This window comes from Dromaius novaehollandiae, chromosome 1, assembly GCF_036370855.1.
Source record: "Dromaius novaehollandiae isolate bDroNov1 chromosome 1, bDroNov1.hap1, whole genome shotgun sequence".
Classification (NCBI taxonomy): Eukaryota; Metazoa; Chordata; class Aves; order Casuariiformes; family Dromaiidae; genus Dromaius; species Dromaius novaehollandiae.
Window position 1 is genome coordinate 140295844 of NC_088098.1, and position 20506 is coordinate 140316349.

The 20506-nt window shown below is 37.6% G+C and overlaps 1 long non-coding RNA gene across 1 annotated transcript; it reads left to right on the top strand.

The window, feature by feature from the left end:
- Window positions 1-632: 632 nt before the first annotated feature.
- LOC135324443 (uncharacterized) lies at window positions 633-7211 on the top strand. Its single transcript, XR_010385815.1, has 3 exons — window positions 633-1045; window positions 2134-2329; window positions 3788-7211. It is a non-coding gene; the product is annotated as an uncharacterized LOC135324443 (long non-coding RNA).
- The last annotated feature ends 13295 nt before the right edge of the window (window positions 7212-20506 follow it).

The following is a 20506-nucleotide window of genomic DNA, read 5'->3' on the forward strand; positions in this document are numbered from 1 at the left end:
CTGAGGACCTACAACTCCCTTAGAAACTACGGGAGATTGTGCATATCTGGTATCTCTTAACTCTTATTCATAAGTCAGGAGCATCTTGAATACTGTTTTTGTGTGTTAGTAATTTGCATGGATTTGGAAGATAACAGCAAGTCAGCAAAACGGAAAGCAATGTCTAAGCTGCTTCTGATTTTCATCTTGCAGTGCTTAACAATATCTTTTATAACATGGGGAGAGGAGAGGAATGTTTAAACCACATTGCTAAGAAATTATCTTATTTCCGTGGACAGATTCCTTCTCATGGCCCCAAGGTAAAAAGTGCTGACACGTGTTCCTTATTCCACATGGAATTCAGCAGTTCAAGCACTAACCTTATTGAATCCACATAGATTCAATGCATACAAGGATATTTGATATGAATTTTTCAAAACTAAGATTGCACCAGAAACAAGGCAGTGAATGTCTAGCTTAGTGAGAGATGTTTTTAGCTAGTCAGAGCTTTGAGTTTGCCCTACAGTCATAGTGCATTCCTTGATACTTCTCTGTATATGCAATAAGGATCCCTTTTACATCTTGTTACAAATGTGCCCCTTTCCAGTGGATTTGTACCTATTAATTTGAATTCCAAGATTTTATTGGAAATTTTTCCTTATAGTAGAAGCTTGGACAGAATTATGTCAGACAACTTCCAGAGCGAAGATGGTAATTTTCGTACTGCAAGACTATTCTTGTCTGGAGAACTCACCCAATTATCTGATGCACTATAAAAGCTGATGTCATTATTGCTTTCACACTAATTTTCTACTGCTGTGTTGAGAAAGAATCTGTGGAGTAATCAGTGAAAGAAGTTAGCTCTCTGCTGAAGTCCCCCTGCAAACTTTGCTGGTAACCGTAGGATATTTTGAGGGGCAATATGAGGAGGAAGAGCCAGTGAAGGCCTCAAGAAAGAGGACAAAAAAAGAGTGAATGACAAGAAATATAGGGATCCCATAGAAGAGAAGGAAGAAGTGCCAGAAGAAAGAGACAAGAACCAGAAGAAATTAAAAGAGGTTTTCAGGTCAGTGTATTAGAGATACAAGCAAAGAAGGGGGCTATTTGAATGCAGATTTGCTAGTCATCCCTCCAAGAATGCTCCAAGCAAAAGTTTGGAAACACTGTGTTAGAGATACAAAATGTTTTAATGAGATGGCTGCTTTCCCTCTACATTTACGTTTTTGATTGTGTAAGCAAGATTTCCTATTTGACTGTCTGTTGCCTAATGAAACTACTGTGTTACATACTTCAGTTGATGCTTAACATTTCTGAAGTTTTTTTCTGCTCTCTTATTTTTTGATAATGCATGTATTATTTATATTCCAATACAGTCTAGAAAGTTGTACCCCATTTTACTTGGTGGCAAGCATAAGCATAATTCATGTCCAAAAAATGCATAACATTTATCTAGACAATGTCAAGAAATTATAGGATGTAGAAAATAGTAATATTTTATTTAGGAAAGACCAAGTCATTAGAGAATTAAGGATAAGATTCATTCAACCTATTTACAGACATGTCTTAAATGTCTAATCTATCTTCCCTTTGTGAGTGATGGAGAGATACAATTTATCTGAGCTACTTTAGACCACTATTGTAAGGTGCAATGAACAGTACCCTCAAGGTGCCCATTTCTGTGTGTTATCTGTAACTGATATTGAGACAAGTAGCTCAGATGTGACAATTAGAAAATAATTGTCAGAAGATTAATTCATCCCTATTAGAGCTTTTTAGAGGACATCTATATGAACCATTTTCACCATGGACAGGACATGTCTCAGAAAAACAAACAAAGAAGTGTGGATAACACTCAATCTCAGAATAATCAGTCCTTCATTAGAAAGGACATTTACATGGATCGTGAGAAAACAAGACCCAAGCCTTTGGTCTTCCTGTTTCAGATGCTAAGAATCAGTGTACTAGGTAGGCACTTCAAGAAGGGCTTTCTTTTTCACCTTGGAGCTGCTCCATTTCATAAAAATAACTTATATGTATATATAAATAATGACTACCACCACTTGGGCCATGTATGTATTATGCACTGAGGTATTGGCTATTCTGGAATCTCTCACTCTTTTATTTTCTGTGTCAAATGTTATTTTTGCATAACAGGAGAAATTTTGAAAACTCAGGAAAAAGATGCTCTTTGGGTAAGTCTAGTCGCAAGTGCAATCAAAACACTGAAACAGAAGAGATTCATTATGTACCATAACCTGCTTATTGCAAGGAGTGGACAGGGCTGTATCTTCTCAAATACTGAATTGCATAAAGGATCAACGAGATGGTGGCTGCCGTGTTATTAGTTGAGGTAGGTAACTCAGTGTGTCTGGAGAATGATTCCTCCTGATCTAAAGAGCTCTGGTTGTCACCAGACATGGTTTATCAATACAATTACTGGCTAGCATAGAAACAAATTTACCTCATAGGACAGAAACAAATGTACCTTCCTTTGTAATCTTGACACTTTTCACTAGCAACAGAGGCAGCCTTTTAAATGTTGTGATACCTTCACCTACTGTTTTATTTTTATGGTAGCCATTCCTTCATGTATATATATATACATATATATATATACCTTCCACATATAAACTGCTGTTGTCTTATTTAACAGTCTTTTTTTCTCTCCATCTATCTTCAGAAGTACTACTTTTAAAAGTGCAGCTGGATTTCTCACATGAGAAATTTACCCCAATTAGAAGACTGCTATAAAAGCTATTTGAATGTTTGTTACTACAGTAACAAACTGACTGAGCTAGTAGGAGCTTTTTGCAGCTTGTGCCATTTTGTTTCTTGACAACTTACTGTCATACTCCTTTTTCAGGAAAAGGGGTATGTGGTACCTCTCCTAGAATCCTAACAATGTTTTCCATTTTCAAATACTTCTTTCAAGTTAGGTTTTGCTTGTGCGCCCTTTCTAGTCAAAAGCGTCTGTGTGTGATGAGCACAAATAACACAGAGTTCCTGGTCCAGGAAGTACATTTACGTTTTAGGTATTAGTAGGATTAACTTATTAAATTCACTGATTTACTGTGATTATTCAGTGTGGCACTGCAAAAGGTCTCTGACCATACTTTACATGCAAGACTTGGAAGACATTTCCCTCCAGAAACAGCAACTGATTTCACAAGGAACTTGTAGAAATATTTTCAACAATGGATATTTAATTCAAAACTCTTGCACAAGAAGGAAGGAGGGAAAGGCAGGCAGGATAGATATTTCAACAAGTCAAGAAATGTTCCCATAGGACAGTCAATTTTTGCATTATTTATGTCTCATTTCAGCAGTGAATGCTTAACAGTGTGGATCAGGCAATGAATTCTCTGGTACACACTCCGTTCTCTGGCAGCTATATCATAGCTAAATTTTTCTATGCAGTTTTTCCTGAGATGCACTGCTGATTTCTACCAGTATCCATTCAACAAGAAATTAACAACAGCTTCAGCCTTGCCCAGCTACTTCGATGCTGTGAACTAGTTGCAGGGCTGAAAATGTTGTAGCTGCTCTCCAAAAACACAGGGAGGACTGTTAGAAATACAGGCTTTTCTGCAGGGATGAAGGTGACATCACATGTCTGGGACCTTGACAAGGTTAGGGCAAGGTTTAACTCAAGATCATACTTTGACAGTTCAGTAATCCTGTTTTAAACTAATAATATGGCTTGCGACATACCTGTTCTGAACCCCGCTCTTACAGTCAAGTGCTCTGAGTAACAAAATTTTCTCCTGTAGGAGGTATTACCTTGTTTTTCTGCCTTTGCATTCACTAGGGAGACATCATACAACCAGGAGAAACACTGCTGCTGCAAGATCCCTCTGACGTTCTGATACCAGTGGAGGAGATAATAATCCCAAATTATTCTGAACTTTTAGAATCTAATAATCTAGTGAAAATGTGAATTTGATTCCAGTAGGACTATGTGTCTGATACTTTCAGAAAACCCCCAAAAGGATGAAACATCAAGTGAGTAATAAGACAGATATATCAGTTCTGTGCTTATGGACTGATAATATCGCTGCATCTGAGCCATGTCCATATGTTAACCTTTAAAGCCTAACATCCTTTTATGGATGTTATCCAGGAGGATAAGAAATACCATTTATACATATAGGAGAAATGGACAAGTATGTCATCCTCCGTCTGAAAGGATGTTTTTTCTTATTCAGACCATAATAAACAAATGAATCTTGAAGAGTCTGGAAATAAATCTGAACTACAAGATATGTCAGGACTAAACTGGAAGAGTCTGTGAAATGGAGATTTAAAGGAGCAAGTGAAGTGCAGAAGAAGAGCATAAAGCAGCTGCAGACAAAATGTTGATAGCCTCGAGGAAAGGAGAAAAAGGAGATAAAATCAGGTCCAGCCATGCCAGTTTTTCACCTTGCTTCCCATCAGCCTGCAGGTCCAGAGCTGGGAAATGGAGAACAAAGAATACTTGATCTACAGTCAGCCATTTAGATCTCAGGGTGGTTGTGATGGGGAAAACTACGTTAACTGAAGCAGCTGCAGTACCTTCAGAGGTATTTTAAGCCAGGGCAAAGATACAGTGTCATTGTACTTTTGTTCCAAGTTTCCTTGCTTTTTTAAAAAAGGATTTTTAATTTAAAATTTAAAGAATTTAAAAAAGGATGGCTGTTCTAAATTACTTTTATCCTCCGCTCTTTGCTTCATACTCTCTCTTCAGAATTTGCCCCTTCCTATTTTTTCCTTCCCTAAATTCACCTGAAAGTAAAACTGTAGAATAAACATAGCATTTTCCATCCTTGGACTGACCATTTTCCTTGTGTGTCACTTGCCTTCCCCTCAGCTTGTCTCAATTCAGTTAGTTATTATTTGGAGCAGGGCACTGTCTTTATGTATGTGCAGGGTGCAGCATGAAGTGAACCCAGTGCTGTTTGGTCTCGAGGCACTGTGGTAATGAATAAATATTAATAGACCAAATTTAATGAGACTCAGATTCTTCTGAGCAACAGTTTACTAACTAATGCTATCTGTATTTATGCTTCTCAGTGAGAATTAAGAAGTTCTGTTTTGGTCTGCTGGTATTCAGAAAGAACCTAACCCACCATAAAAGGCTGGACAGATCTTTGGACAGAAACAGCAGCAGGAATATAAAAATCACCATTATTGTAGACAGGAGTGTGAACTATACACAGGCAAATTCAAGGCCAGAGAGCTCAGAGCATAAAAAGTGCTAAAGCATTTCCTTGCCGTAGAAATGACCCAAGAATGACTGGAAGAGGTAGTAAAATGGGGCGAAAAATAGCAAGAAAAATTACTGTCTTCTCACATTTTTGCAAGCCTTTGTCCTGTAAAACTGTAGTCAACCTATGAGTGCCCTGCTCCATCCCTCAGGCCAACAGGAGTTTGGCAGAGGTGGCAGAGTAGCTACTACAGCACTAATTACTAGTCTCTGAGGAAGAGTACAAGAGTGATTGATAGCACTGCAAATAACAATACTTGGTAAATAGTGGCATGCAGAACTGATGGCAGGCAAGCTAGGCTTATTTATGGGAAGTGGCAGTTCTTAAGGGTTATGCTGGTGCATAGTGAAAGAAACCCAACTGTTTCATTACAGTATAATATTTTAGGAAGAATTAAAGAAACATATATTCATAGACACATACACCCAGATAAAGGCAAAATTCTGCACCAACTTTTATTTTTTGAATCCAGTACTCAAGACTGGAAGCCACGGTGGTCCAGGTTTTGGTCCAGCTTTATAATGCAAAAGCACCTTGGAAGAAAAGGTTAAGAGGAAGCATTAATGCTTCAATACCAATCAAGAAGGCAAAAATAGTTCTGGAGTTGCACTGAATAATTTAATTATTTTAGAGGTTAATGAACAGAAAGGTGATCTTTTGCTACAAAATTCTTGTTGATTCAATTGATAGCTAGGTTTCAGCCATACCTGCTTTCTGATAGAGATTCATCCATGAGACAGCGGGTCAGGATGCTGATTGCAGCATTCAGCTTATTTCTGGTACACTGGCTAAAGGCTTGCATTACTCTCACAGAGCTGCAAATGGTTTGTGTACTTAATTTATGCTTGCATGCACATAACACTCACAATTTATGGTCTGTAGGTGTTAAAAGCAGACTTGTCATGTGTAATATGTTTTCTTCTTGATTGTCATTGTCTTAGTTCTGTATTAGTACTGCACTTGCATTCTCCTCATACTTAACTGTGGCCAAGAGCCTGCTCAGCTAAAGTAACTCTTAAGTTCGGATACTCTTCTTTTTCATAGTGTGACTTCTAATTTAAGACTTTAAATTCAATAATCTCAACCTTTTTGCTAAAATTACCTCTTGTAAAATTTCTTCATATGTGCTTCCCCAGAAGTTGAATACAGTAGGAAAAATATAAACAGCAAGAAAAAGAAAAAAGAAAGCAATATAGCAAAAGGAAGTTTTTAAATTATGTAGCATGTGCTATAGAAAAAAAATCCTCTCTCGATGTTAAATAGTTGGCATAAATGAAACAAAGGTGTCAAAAATGCATTTTTTTGCCATTTTTCTGATTATTCTGCAAACTGGTTTTAGTTCAGTTTGGAAAAAAGAAAAAAAAAGACTACTTTTCCTTTTCCCCCATGTTTAATGACAATGAGCTATCTCCTTACAATTTTTTTTTTTAAAAGGACCTTTGGAAGTAAGGAGTAAAGGTGTGATTCCACTCACTTCTGTGAAAATGAGATTAAGGTCAAAATTTCCTGTTTAGAAAATTTCAGCCTAAATTTTCTGGGAAGGCTTTTTAATCAGTGTGAGACAAAAGATGGAGGGAGACAGTTTTTGATCTCTGCTTTCAGGTTTGTACAGCTATACTTATGTGTGTGTTCATATTAAAAAGATCTGAAATTGATTATTTTGTGTGACATCATGCCTTTTGATTTAAGTTTTACTGAAAAATAAAAATACAAGAGTTCATCAGAAGATGAAGGATAAACTACTATCTTGATAGAAACATTATCTAAATCAAGACAGCTGGACATTGTAATCAGTGCAGATAGCATCTAGGCCAGGAAAATAAAATCCACATATAGAATGTTGCTGAATATTGCTGAAACACATACTTCTTCAGATTTGGATTATAGCAAAGTAAATATTATTTAAGTACTTTAAAATCTGTCTCCTACCTCATAAGTGTTGAACTTGATAGAGAGATTAGTGGAGCAAATAAACCCTATGGTTCCTGATTTACTTTGATCATTAGATGTCTTTTATTTCTTTTTAATCCAAGGAACAGTGGTAATAACACATGTTTTATGGTTACTCATTTGAACTCTGTTCTTGGGTCTTTGCAGTTAAAATGCTGAATTCAAGCTTATCAGCCAGGAGGTTCTGCTTGCTTGTCATACTTGCCATGGAAACTGCAGCTAATGTTGACAAACTGAGAGTATTTTGAAAGGCATGAATTAAAATTTCACTACTGCAGGTTATGGCTTGAAACTAAAACTAGTTTGTGCACTTGCTAAATCATATGATACTATGGTGACTGGCTCCTTAGGTACAAATAATTGGCCCAGCTTCATTTTCTCCTAAAAGGATACACATCAAATGTGGCTCAGGTGCAGCCCCACCAAATTCACATCCAGATTAGAGCAGCAGTTAAGACCTGTTGGAACTTGTAGAAATGCACACTTGAAGTGGTAGCTGGGTTTTGACAGATATTTAAAGGAATTTCAAAGTAATTTCAGGATTGGCAGCAAGTGAATTACCTGCCTAAGTAGGTTCTTGGAATTCTTGGGAGTGGCCAACTACCTGATGGCAGCAAATCCATGTTTCAGGGCCTTCTTAGCCATATTTCTTTGATACTGTGGATCGTGGGTATTTTAAATGCCTCAGATATTTTTATAATACCGAAGTTAAGCAGAGACAATGGATATCTTAAATCCCTTATTCTCAAGAAAGGAATACCTGTACCTGTTGTGAATGACAATTCACATTCACAGAGTTCCTCTTGTTTGTAAAAGAAAAGGTATCAAATGTGCCACGTCAACCCTTGTTGTCCTGCCACATAGAGAAGTGGAAATTTTTATTTAACATTGAAGAGAACAATCTGTGCTGTGCCCTGGGTAGCTTACACTGCAAGACCGAATTTTTTTCTTAAATTCACCTGTGGGCATACTTTGTATGCTAATACAAATCAGGCACAACTGATCAGCATAGTCTGATGTTTCCATTAAGGATTGTACTGATTTTGGTACCCAAACTAGTTCATTTATAGCAGATTCATCTATCTTCTCATGATACTACATTGTGCCACACAGACAGACTGCCTCTTTTCAGGAAAAGGCAACCACATAGTTACTTGTGGGCTTCTCATACCACTATTTCTAACAAATCATCAGACTCTGATGATTCAGGTGAGACATTAATTTGCATATCATAAATGAGCATTGATTGTCTTTAATTTGTGCTAGCATGCAAAGCATGTGAATTATGTACATATAAATGTATAATTTATAACATTTACATTCATAGCTAATTTTATGGTGTATATATACATTTACATTTTTGCATTGTACACTTCTAAACTAATAAAGAAGTATATGGTATTAATCAGTTGGTTAACAGAATAGCCATTCCATTCTTGGATATTTGCTGTATGGAATAAATACATACAGAATACAATGGAATATCAATAGGTTTTTTTTTTTTTTTTTTCTAAAACTCCTTGTTATTGTTTTATGCTATTGTACCCACTGTAGTGTGCAGTGGTGCAGCTCCAGAAAGTACTATGCCAGTATATTTCACAAGGTATCACATGACTATAGAATACTATGTATTCTCAAGGTGTAAATGGATAAAGAGGTAATTACCAGAGTGGGAGAAGATAAGGACATGAAGCATGGAATAAGAAAGACTATTTAAATACAGAGCAGAGACTTATAACTCTCTTTCTTTCTATTCTTCCATTATTTTCTGTGCTTTTGTCTCCAACAGCGTGAAGTTGGGTTCACTTTTACTTGGTCAAGTAATTTTAAAAGTGACCCCTTCTCACCCTATAGATTTGTTGGCATATTAAGTAATACTTTCTTGCATTAATGGCAAAAGATGTCTTCACTGCAGAGAAACAGGACTTTTAATTTATGACAAATTACATTTAAAAATTTTATTTCATTTTAAATAATCACATGAAGCCAGAACTGTTCAAAATATCCTGTGAACTGCAAATTTGGTGGAAGATTCATTTTGAAAAACCAGTGAACACTGTTTCCTTGACCACAAGTGCCCCAGTGCCCCAGCAGTGCAGCTGGTTTTCTTCAGATGTAGGTAAGCTTCATTAACGAATGAAGCTGAATGAATCTCAAGGGTCTGTAGGTTAAAGCTAGGGCTGCTGCGGCCTGGCTCTATGGAAAAACACAGCTGTAGACCGCCCTGTGACCTGCTTTGCCTCTCCTTGGAGCCAGGTACGTTCAGGCCACTTGGGCTCGATTTCGTAGGCACCTTGTCCCCCGTAATGGAAGTCACTCAGTCAAAGGTACACAAAGATCATTGAGCTCAATTCTGGAAATGTTAGTGAAGAAACATCAGCTATGTTTATTTTTACTTTTGACAGACAAGTAGAACTTATTCTGCTTTCTCCATTGCTACAAGAATAATTTATTTGGCTGCCCTCTGTGAACCTCTTTAATGCCACTGGGTGGACAATAGGCTCTACCAGTCCCATTGTGACAATAAGCCTTAGTATCTTGTGTTCTTGTACTTAAAAGAGCCAGGAAATTGGTTTGGACCTGGATGAGTTTGCAGAAATAGCAGTTAGAAATAACAAACAGCTTGAAAAATAACCATATTTCATATAGGAGTTATTGAGAGACAGTAAACATGAAACCTACAGATACCAGTTTCACAGGATCACTTTTCAGAGGGAAATTGTGTGATAAACAGTTTTGTTCAGAAAGGGAGACTTTTCTTGGTTTGAATTATTCATGCTTAATCTTGACCATTATTCTTATGTTAGTTGATTATGAAGCATATTATAGCGAATAAGCAGAACACCATAGCAACATATAGGAAACCAGTCTTGTAAATTTTGGAGATGGTGATATCATTGCTTTTAGTTAATGTGAAACAATTATTGAGCTGACATTTTTGAATAGGGTTTTTTCCAGTTAAAAAAGTGGTGCTACTATCGGATATGACATTGTGCCTCTATATTGCTTCAGGCTTCTCTTAAAAAGTCTCTGAAAGTCAATTCTTTTTCGTAATCACTGTTCCGTTAAACAACTTTGTCATGGCCTTGGCTTTTGAACTAGCAGTGGTGGAAAACATTTTTCTTTCATTTTAATGTCAACCACCAACCCAAAGCTGTCACTGCAATAACATTTAAAAAGTTGTGTATGCCAACTAACATCCTTGCTGTGTAAAATTTGGGGAGGGGGGAGGAGAACAGTTATTTCAAAGCACAGCTTACAAAATTGTTTAAGATTAATTAGGGTCATAATAACTTGAATTCTAACAGTATTTTTGATAGATGCAAGCATTTCAAAACTCATCTTCCTGAGCTGAAATGTTACAGTACTGCAGCTGGGAAAGAGAAAAAGTGAAAATATTACTAAAAACTTTACCACTTTCAAGAAGAAGTTGCAAAAATTACCAGAAATTCAGCCTCTGTAATTAAATTTTGTCTGCAGAATATCTGTTAGTGTGTTCACATTTTTGACTCTTAGCAAACTGATAAATACGAAAATAAAATTATGCATTGCTTTCGAAAAGCAGCCCTCCTTCCTAACACAGTCATTTCAAAATTACATTACCGATTACATTAAGGTAGAGAGGATACAAAATTCATGGACTGGAAATGAAACATGCTTTCCACAAGATATCACTGAGAACTGCAGAATACTTGCAAGCATTTTTGCCACTGTCATTTTAGGTTTTCTTCATAAATTCGTGTTGTTTTTATATTTTATCAAACCTGCTTTTGTCTCTAATCATATACATCACAGTGCCATCTAGTGTGGGAAGAGAAGAATATGAAGAAAATGGATGGCTTGAGCTGTAGTCTGCATGGAAGCAAAATCAATGCAATGCACAGCACTAACTGAACAGGATTCTGCCTACGCTTAACAACTATGTCTTTAATTTCAGTAGCTTGTCACCAGGATATATGCTAGCACTAACGACAGGAATATGATCTGTTCTGTATTTTGCCATGTATGGACTTGCAGTTTTGTTAGTTATGGCATTATACTTGATACAATGGAATTCTTTCCTTAGTGTTTGATTACCGAAAAATGTCCACTCCTTACTCCGGTATCATAAATAGTGTTATTATCATTAAAAGGTCTAGAAAATATGAAGAGAAATGTGAGGGAGATGCTACTTAAATAATTGATTATTTTGCAGTGAAAATTTGTCATACAAAAGACTGTATGGATCCTTAGCTAATTCTTTGGAGCCAGCCACGATTCTCTACTATATACTGGCTGAGTTTCTGATCAGCTTGAATGTCTAGTTGAGACCATACATTCCAACATTATGAGCAGAAGAAACTTGAAAGGTAAATTCAAATACTGAGAAAAAATGTTTTTCTCTTTGTCAGCAACTCTCATAATGGCAGTGGAGATTGGAGGCCACAGGTGCAGACTAGCAAAGGTCCTGTTCTGGGGCTAAATGCTGCTTGACCTGATGTGTGTTATGACATAAGCTTGAGTTCTGCTTCATGTCTGAGATTTACATCGCCGAAAATACTTCCTCATACATTGGCTGGCATTTTCACTTGTGTTTGGCTGAGGAGGAAAGAAAGGCTGTACTGCTTTAACAAACAGTATTGACTCATGCTGGCTTGCCTCTGGTCTTCCAAAGATGCAGCAGAAGGTCTTGCAGGCTCATCCACAGCTTTCCCAGCCACGGACCTTGGCTCATGCCAGTATGCTTTAGCATGCTGCTATAAAACACTACATACATTGCACACTTCTGGGAAACTTCACTGGACATAGTGTTTTGTGTCTAAGGAGGCCCACGGGGCTGGTGTACCAGGGCTCTGCCACTCACTGCTGCATGGAGACAGGGCAGAGAGAGAGGACCTAGCTTCTCTCATGTTAACGTTGTCCCCTTCACAGACCAGCTAACCAAACCAAAGATGAAACAGAGAAGCTCACAAGCGTCTGCTCTAAAATGAAGGACCTGAGCTGTTCCTCTGATCCCTGAAGCATGCTGATCCTGTATACAAGGACTTTCAAGGCTGGCCTTGAGCCCGGGTGCAACAGCACAGCTTGCCAGTGTCAGGCATATCCTACCCGTCCTTGCCAGAGCTTCTGGCCACTACTGGGACAGCTTGTTGGCTGCCTCCTAACACAGAGATGTTTGGCCTGGAGTGTGCAGGCAGGTAGGGCTCATGACCTATGGAAACCACTTGAACTGGCCCTTTACCCTCTGGCCCATGCCTTTAGTGTGCAGGTAAGCACAATAAATCCTTACATCTCACTTATTCTAACTCTCAGGAAGTAGGAATTTAAGAGCTATTTCAGGGCTTTAGCATATACTGCCAAAAAATGAGTAAGTGCTGAGGAGACTAGAAACTGGGTATACATCTGAACAGGCCAAGTAAGCTGAATGTGGACTGGTATCTACATATCTATCCATGCAGCCTTTTCGTGAAAACAGCTTTTTAGGGAAATGCATGTAAGATATAGGAAGTAGAAAGTCACAGTTTGGTTTTCTCCTTCCTTTCACTGAGGTGGCTAATTATACATTAAGGAGAATATTGCACCCTATAAAAAGAACATTAGTTACATATGTAACTCCTACAGGTAACTCAGCTGTCATATGGCAAGGTTGCAACAGGAGACATAGTGTCTTCCCTGAGCATATTGCGAACCAAGGCTCCCCTTGGAATAGTCTTTATATATTTCAGACAACCCACTTCTTAAAGATAAAATACACTTATGCATTCATCAGAATTCATGACAGAGAACAAATTCCAGCCCTACTGACCTCAGGGGAGATAGAAGTGCACTCACATGTTTCCTGAATGAGGAATGAGTATAAGAACACCAAACTGAAATTCTGGTAACAATTTTACACCTTCTCAAGTTTAATACTTTCCTAAAGTAAGCATCGAATGTTTCTGGGTTGTCTTTAAACTTCCATTCTGCATTTACTCCCCTCCTGTCTATGGATATACTCCCTAAATGAGAGGTTCATAGAATATTTGTTCAGAACCAACTTCTGTGCTTAAACAAAATTGTTGCTTTGAATGTTTTGATTGTGATGATTCCAATAAAATAAAAACTAGGCATGAAAACAAATGATGATACACGCTGAAGGGGCAAGGTGTTAGCAAATCCAAATGTTAGGCAAGCACCTGCAAATTGAAGCATACAATTTATATCAAATATTTTACGTGTGTAGTGGCTCATTGCAAAGCAAGGCATTCTTATGCTGTATGCTTCCTGCTGTCATCTTAAGTGCAACAGCAAAACCATTTGTGGGATTTTTTTGGATCTAGATGTCATAACGAATGTTAGAGGAACAGTACTGAAAAAAGGGCATGTTTTCTCTCTTTCTCTAGAGAGAAAGATATGTGATTTCTATATTAGATGCTGTCAAGACTAAAACACGTTTAGAATTTAAGGTAACTTTTATATTTAATATTGACAAATCTGATTTACAGGATTTCTGCTCCTTCTTTAACCTACAGACAGGATTAAGATTCATGAGATTACTTTGGTGATGTGAAAGCAATTCACACAACTATACTTCCACAGAATATTTGCCTTTTCTAGGATATCCTTAATTTTTTCAACACAGTATATCATGACTTTGTTTTTAAAGTCGGTCGAAAATGGTCAAACTGTTCTGAAGTTCAGTAGTATTATTCTTCCCCCTGCAAAAAAAAAAAAAAAAAAAACCCCCAAAAAAAGCCTCCAGTGAAAGACAACAATGAACAATGGTGTTCAGTACAAGCAGGCAAATTCCTGGCATCTAGTAACTTTTGAAACTGTAGCTGTACCAGCTTTATTTCCATAATGATAGTGGTAAAACAAAGAGGATACCAGCAGCATTCTTTTGTGCCTACATACAAGCGCTCTTGGCCAAAACTAAGGACCTGTTGGAGTTCTTATTAAATATTAGTCAAATGTTTTAGTTCAAACAAATATTTTAAAAGACAATTTTGATAAAAAGATACAGACAATTTCTGTGGTTCAGTTATTAGGTAAATGGTTTTCTGTGTTCCACCTCTGCTAGCTGTCACAGGAAGTTAGCTTAGCAAATGGTGGTTCAGCCTTTGGTCAGAAGCTCGTTGTACTAAGCCTGTTTCAAATGTCATAAATACATCTTGTTGGGATGTTTTATTTCTCTCACTTCCCTCCAGGCAGTCCAGCCTGGACTGGATTTATGTTTTTTTTTTTTTTTGGGGGGGGGGTCTGTTTTTGCTGGAAGGCCTACCAAAAAAGCAGTCTTTGCATTTTGAGAGAGCTGAAGTTGCACACCAAGTACATCTTAATTTAGTTATTGAGCTGATTTATTCTCAGAAATGTCTGAGGTGGTGTCCCTTCAGTCCTCTTCTGATCCTGAGATATTTTCTTTCATTTTCTTGTCCAGCTCCAAATGAGAACAGTGTGGATAAGTATTAGCGTTAGATTTTTGTTATTAAATTTCCACTATCATACTGTATGAATAGTGCTACCAAGGCAGCTTGAGGAATATTCTGAGATCCCTTTTTGTGGCTACAGGTATCAATTTTGTACAATATAGTTATCTCTCTGAATGTTGGTGTAGCTATCGCAAAATAATTCCTTTTTATTTTCTGGTAGGATTTTTTAATAGAATACACTCATCATTAGAATATTTATTATCACATCTCCTAGCAGGTGTCTATAGCCTCCAACGGAGCGTGGCGTAAAGAGATCCTTGTGAATGGGCTGGTACACTCAGCCGTACCAATCATACAAAACAGCACCATGTAGAGTCCTAGCTGAGGTTCAGAAAGCAATGCAGCTGCCTGAGTACAGTGCTGTGTCTGCAGTCATTACCGCAGCGTAGAGCTGGGCCTGCGAGCCTACGCGCAGTGCTGCGAGGCATCAAGGTTGCCAGATGGTCCGGCGCAAGCCGTGCACCAGGACTGCTTTGGCAGCATCTCCACCGCCCTCCCTTGCCCCAGCAGCACAAGTTGGCTCGGGGGCACTTGCAGGCTCGAGGGAGCAGGTGCAGAAATGAGTGGCTAACCCTGCTCCTGACTTTGCCTCATCCATCCAAGTGGCAAAATAAGCAGCAGAGATATCTGCTCTGCCTGTAAATCAGCTTTGAATTGCTGGCACATTCAGCAGTGTCAGCTAACTCCAACTTGCTGAACTGAAAAGTGAGAAGATTTACGAATGGTTTGACCTTAGGATAGCTTTATTAATCCAATGTCTTCAGCTTCAGCTGTCCAAAAATTATTTAACCACAAGCCCAGCCAGAGCCTTGGGTCTGTATTTTCCAGTGAAATTCTTGTCTCTTTTTTTGTAAAGACATACCCATTAAGACCTTCATTTTATCCCTTGCTATCAAACCAAATGGATGGAACCAAACAAAAGTATTGCCTAAGTACATGATATAGGTGTGTGACCTCTACTTTTCTAACATGCTTTTTAAGAAAATGAGCATCTAAATCATCCTCAAGCATTGCTAATACAAGTTAAATTGAGGAGGGACATATACATCTCCAAGATGCCGCCTCAGATTCTCTTCATATGGAGGTAAGAATCTGTCTCAGTTCTCATTAAAAACATTAGAAAGCGAAAATAAGTACCACTACAGAGGAAAAGATACTAAGAAAAGTCAGATTCTTCAGAACGAGATGATTGTCTTAAAATTACTTGTGTGTGATGTTCTTAGAGTATGAGAGAGAAATGGTATACATTTATTTCTTATGTCTAATCACTTGGCAAATGTCAAGATGACACTTCATATGCAAGCATACCTTTTATTACTTATTTTTTACATTGTGACAGTGTATAGGCAGCACAGCCTGGTATGTGTATAGGCATATGTAGAGAAACAGCCCATTCTCTTAAGAGAAAAGTAACAGTTTGCCTCTCTGTGGTAGAAAAGTAACTGAACATCTGCAAACGGTTCTTTGACTCCCATCAAGAGAAGGGAAGAGACCATCATGCATGAAGTAACATTCTGCTTGACACTGAGACATGTGTGGAAGTATTGAACAGCTGATAAACTTCAGATTGTCAACTAATAATTCAGATTCATGATTTTACAAATTATTTTGGGCAGAGTGCTGTCAGATGTTATAACATCCTCTGCTACTGCTTTATTACAGTCCTGTGCAGCTTTCTGAAAAAACAGTCAGTCTGTCATTTGTTCCATCTGTGCTTATGTATAATACTGTTAGTGTCTTGTATGTGGTAAATTAGAGGGCTTTTTAACTACTAGCAAATAAAATTAAATGCTAATCTTATAAAGTTGAGTGTTTCTCTTAAAGTATGAAAACTATTTCATTATAAGCCTGCTTAACTTGTTAGGGCAACTAAGACTGACATTTATGATAACTAATGCAAACGTTGCTTTCATATGACATAATTATACTCTAGTGCCAACTTTTCTTATGCCAACAACATTGTGCCAACTCCTCTGAACAAACTCCTTCATAATAAATATGAAGATAGCACATATAGATAAACTAACTGGCTGAGCTCCTAAACGCATCAGAGTAATATTTGTTATTTGATGAGTCATAGATTATAATGAGCTATATTCTGAAACACAGAAGGATAGAAGGAAGCTCTTCAAAGAGGGACAGGACTCCATGTGGTCTTAAAATGGGCCTTGACAAGGTTAAAGGCAGATGTTATGGACGTGGCTCTGGGGGTGGATGGTGCTGCAACTTCCTCATCTGCCTGACTCCAGGAGACAGCACAATGCAGGCAGGTTCCATTCACCATCCTGACAGCAAAATTTGCTTCAGCCCCAGTCTTGCTAACAGGACAGTAAGATCTTCTAGTTTGTTGGTGCACAAATGCTAAACAGAAATTGTTTTTATGAAGGTTCTTACCTTATTATGTAATGCTTATGTGCAATGTGTTTGTGGCTAAGTGGTCTTTGAGGTGATGCAGCCTTAGGACTACAAGAGTTACAGTTTATTACTTTTTGCTGAAGATTGTGTATAATTCTAAAGCATGAAATCAAATCAAAATTGTTTTTCTTATTCCTAGCTAACTACTATATAGGAAGTGTAAAGTTTTCTATATGCAAATTATTCTTGTCTTATCTTCTGGAAAGTAAGTAGAAGCACACTTTTGGGAGAATGTTTTTATCTTGTTATTGTCAGCTTCCAAGAAAACAAACTGCATCAAAATGACTTCAGAAGGTTATTCCTGACCTTTAATCATGAGTTTTTCCCAACATTTTTATCATCTGTTTTACTTCACACTTGCAGCTGAATTAAACCAGATTATCTTGGAATTGATGAATATTTTTATCAATGAACTAGATGATGACAGTGTACTCTCTAAATTTACAGATAGCACCGAGCTGGAAGGAACTATCAGCAGCTTAGGAGACAACATTAACATTCAGAATAACCTTGACAAATGGAAAAATGGAAAAAAAAAGATGCTATTTAATAGACATAAAATTACACACAGGCAGCAATAACCATCTGCACTGAGAGACTGAGAAATAACTGGCTAGGGAACAATTGTGCACAGAAGGCTCTGGATGTCATAGTGGATCACAAGCTGATAAAGCAGCAAATCAGCTGAGCAATTGCTTTTTTTTCTGCAACATCCTGGGATATATAAATAAACATAGTCTGTAAAATAATCTTTTCACTCTATTCAGCACTGATAACCAAATATTTTGTGATTCTAGGTTTCAATTTTTAACTATAAGTAGCTTAATCCAAATTCTTCTTCTCTTCACATGTGCCAGATACCTAGCCTCACCATCACCTCGTAAGGCCAGCTTCAGTAACTGAGGTACTCTGATCCCTGTATGACCACTGCACTTAAAACAGCCTTTTAACCTTCAGTTACAGCCCTCCCTCTATTCCAAAACAGGATGAGTATCTCAAGATTCATGTGAGTTTGCTTTTTCTCGTACATGATTTATCAAGAGGGTGGTTTCATTGCCCTTGTTAAGGAATAACAAAATGTCAGAGGTTAGTCAGGGCAGTTTTCCATCGACATAATTTGGGCCAGGATTTCACCCAGGGATATAAAGTGATTAACCACATGTCACATGGCAGCACAAACCAGTTGTGAAACCCAGATTATCTGACCTGTGATCTGTCCAATCACATGACCACACTTCCACACTTCGATACCTTTTACTGAAAAAGCTGCTGAACTGAAGCAGCAGTGCTCAGCAGGAAGTTCCATAAAGACGTCATTTGCGACATAGTTGTCTGTCTAAGTAAAGAGCGGGCTTGAGCCTCATCTTCTCATTGCATTGAGTAAAGTTTGGAGTACCTGATTAGACAGTTATATCCAAGAATGAGAGAGTGAAAGAAAATGAATAGTTTGTACAAATGCAATGTTTGTGAGGAATACTGTAAAACACAAGCATTTCAGAGAGAAGTGTGAGAATGTTGGAGAGTTCTGAGTGCTGACTTCTTAGGTTGTTCCAGGTACAGCAAAAGTATGAGAAAAGGCACAGAGTTGTGATTAAAAAGAGCAGAAAGGAGCACCTAGGCAAGATGAGTCAGCAGGGCTTGGTAACATAGAAGTAGGCAGAAACAGTTTCAAAATGCAATCAGGAACAAGCCTCTCTTGAAAGAGGTTGAGGAGTTGAAATGAGGATGAGTGCCTGATACTGGGCCAAGTAGAGGTCTGAGTGCTTTATCCTGAACTGAAGTCAAGACAAACAAGAACTTTTTGCAGCATTCAGGACTGTGATATACATCCCTACTTTGTTGCTTCATTATGCAGCTGTGTAAAGATAATTGAGAGAACTATGCTAGATTTTTCATCAACAAGCAATAAAATGTGATAAATATATTACATGGAATGGCAAATGTTAGAATTAATAAGCTGAAATGTTGACGAATTACTGTTTATATACTTGACATGTAATAATTGCTCTATTTATCATCTGAATCTGGAGAACTTAAATAGCGAGCATTTATAATTAATTTTCTTCTCTTGCAAACTGCAATTCATTCCACACTCAAAGGAGTCAATGTTAATTTCTTCTCTATCAGCCACAGGCCATAAGTTAATGTATTAAAAAATCAGAACATTTAAAATAACAGTCTAATTAAATTATATCCTCTACTGTTGGAGAAAAACACATGATTCTTCAGAAGATAATCAGTCACCACAGTAAACACCATTTAGTTCTTCTCACAAATCTGCGTCTACCCACTGGCAATCTTAGGCTGTCAAGATGAAGAATTCACTTTCCTGAACAGATGAAGGATATTGACTTCAGCCTCATTAGCAACTTCAAATGAGAATGACAATGGGGGTTCATTAAATAATAATATTTTTCCATATACTGAGTCTCTCTCATCATACAAAAGAATATGCTTTACGCAGCGTGACAAAGCCCGCATTTCTGATTCGAGCTTCCATGCTGATCATCTAGATAATGCCTTGTCCTTAGGCTCTTTCCTGTTTGAGCATCAAGGGCTTGCTACTGCCTCACTGAAATCAGTAAGATTGGCATGTCCATCTCAGCTCAGCATGCTAAGAGTAACTTGCTCCAGGACTCCATTCACCCAAGTCCCTCACAAGATCTGGGAACTTCTAGCAGGACCACGTCAGTCAAAGCGGCTAAGCACACAGCCCTCTTAACAACAGGCATTGCTGTCCCACAGAGTGAACTGGAGGAATCTAATCAAAGACCTGTGGGCTTTTTATTCATACAGCTTTGCTACTTAAAGAGCACCTGGATAGGTATAAGAGATCCTTTCAGTGTATACAGCTGGGAATAACTGCCAGGGAAAGGCAACTATTAAACTAGCTACTTTTGCACAGAGAGATAAATTCAGGTCTACCACAAATAACTATTTGATTATATATAATCATTTAGGCTGTGTGTGTAGTACCTGTGAATATTACCTGTGTAGCTACTCCGGAGCTATTTTATTATGGAATTGTTACAGCTGAAAACTAATTAAGTTGTTTTTTCAGCTAGTAGATGTTCTCATATCATAAATATCATTAAGTTCTAGCAAGAAATTGAGTACTCTATTAAAAAATTCACCTCATTATAATCTATTCACTTTTAATGTTTTTTTTCCCCCAAGTACTAGCAAGAGTCTTGAAATAGTAAAGATAATGATATTCCGTAAGATGAAAACAGTGAACACTTCCTTGTGTTTGGCCACTACTCATTAGTTCTCAGTTCCCTTTTAAGAATAACTTTTCAAATATTTTTAATTTTAAGATCTTAAGGGAAAAATAGCATGTGATTGATCTTACTCTCCTCACCCAATTAGTAACTTAATTCCAATGTACAGAACTAAGTAGAACTGACAGACTACATCTTCTTCTGCATTCTTATATTTTTGTTCTTCAACAGCTATCATTGAGGTCAAGGG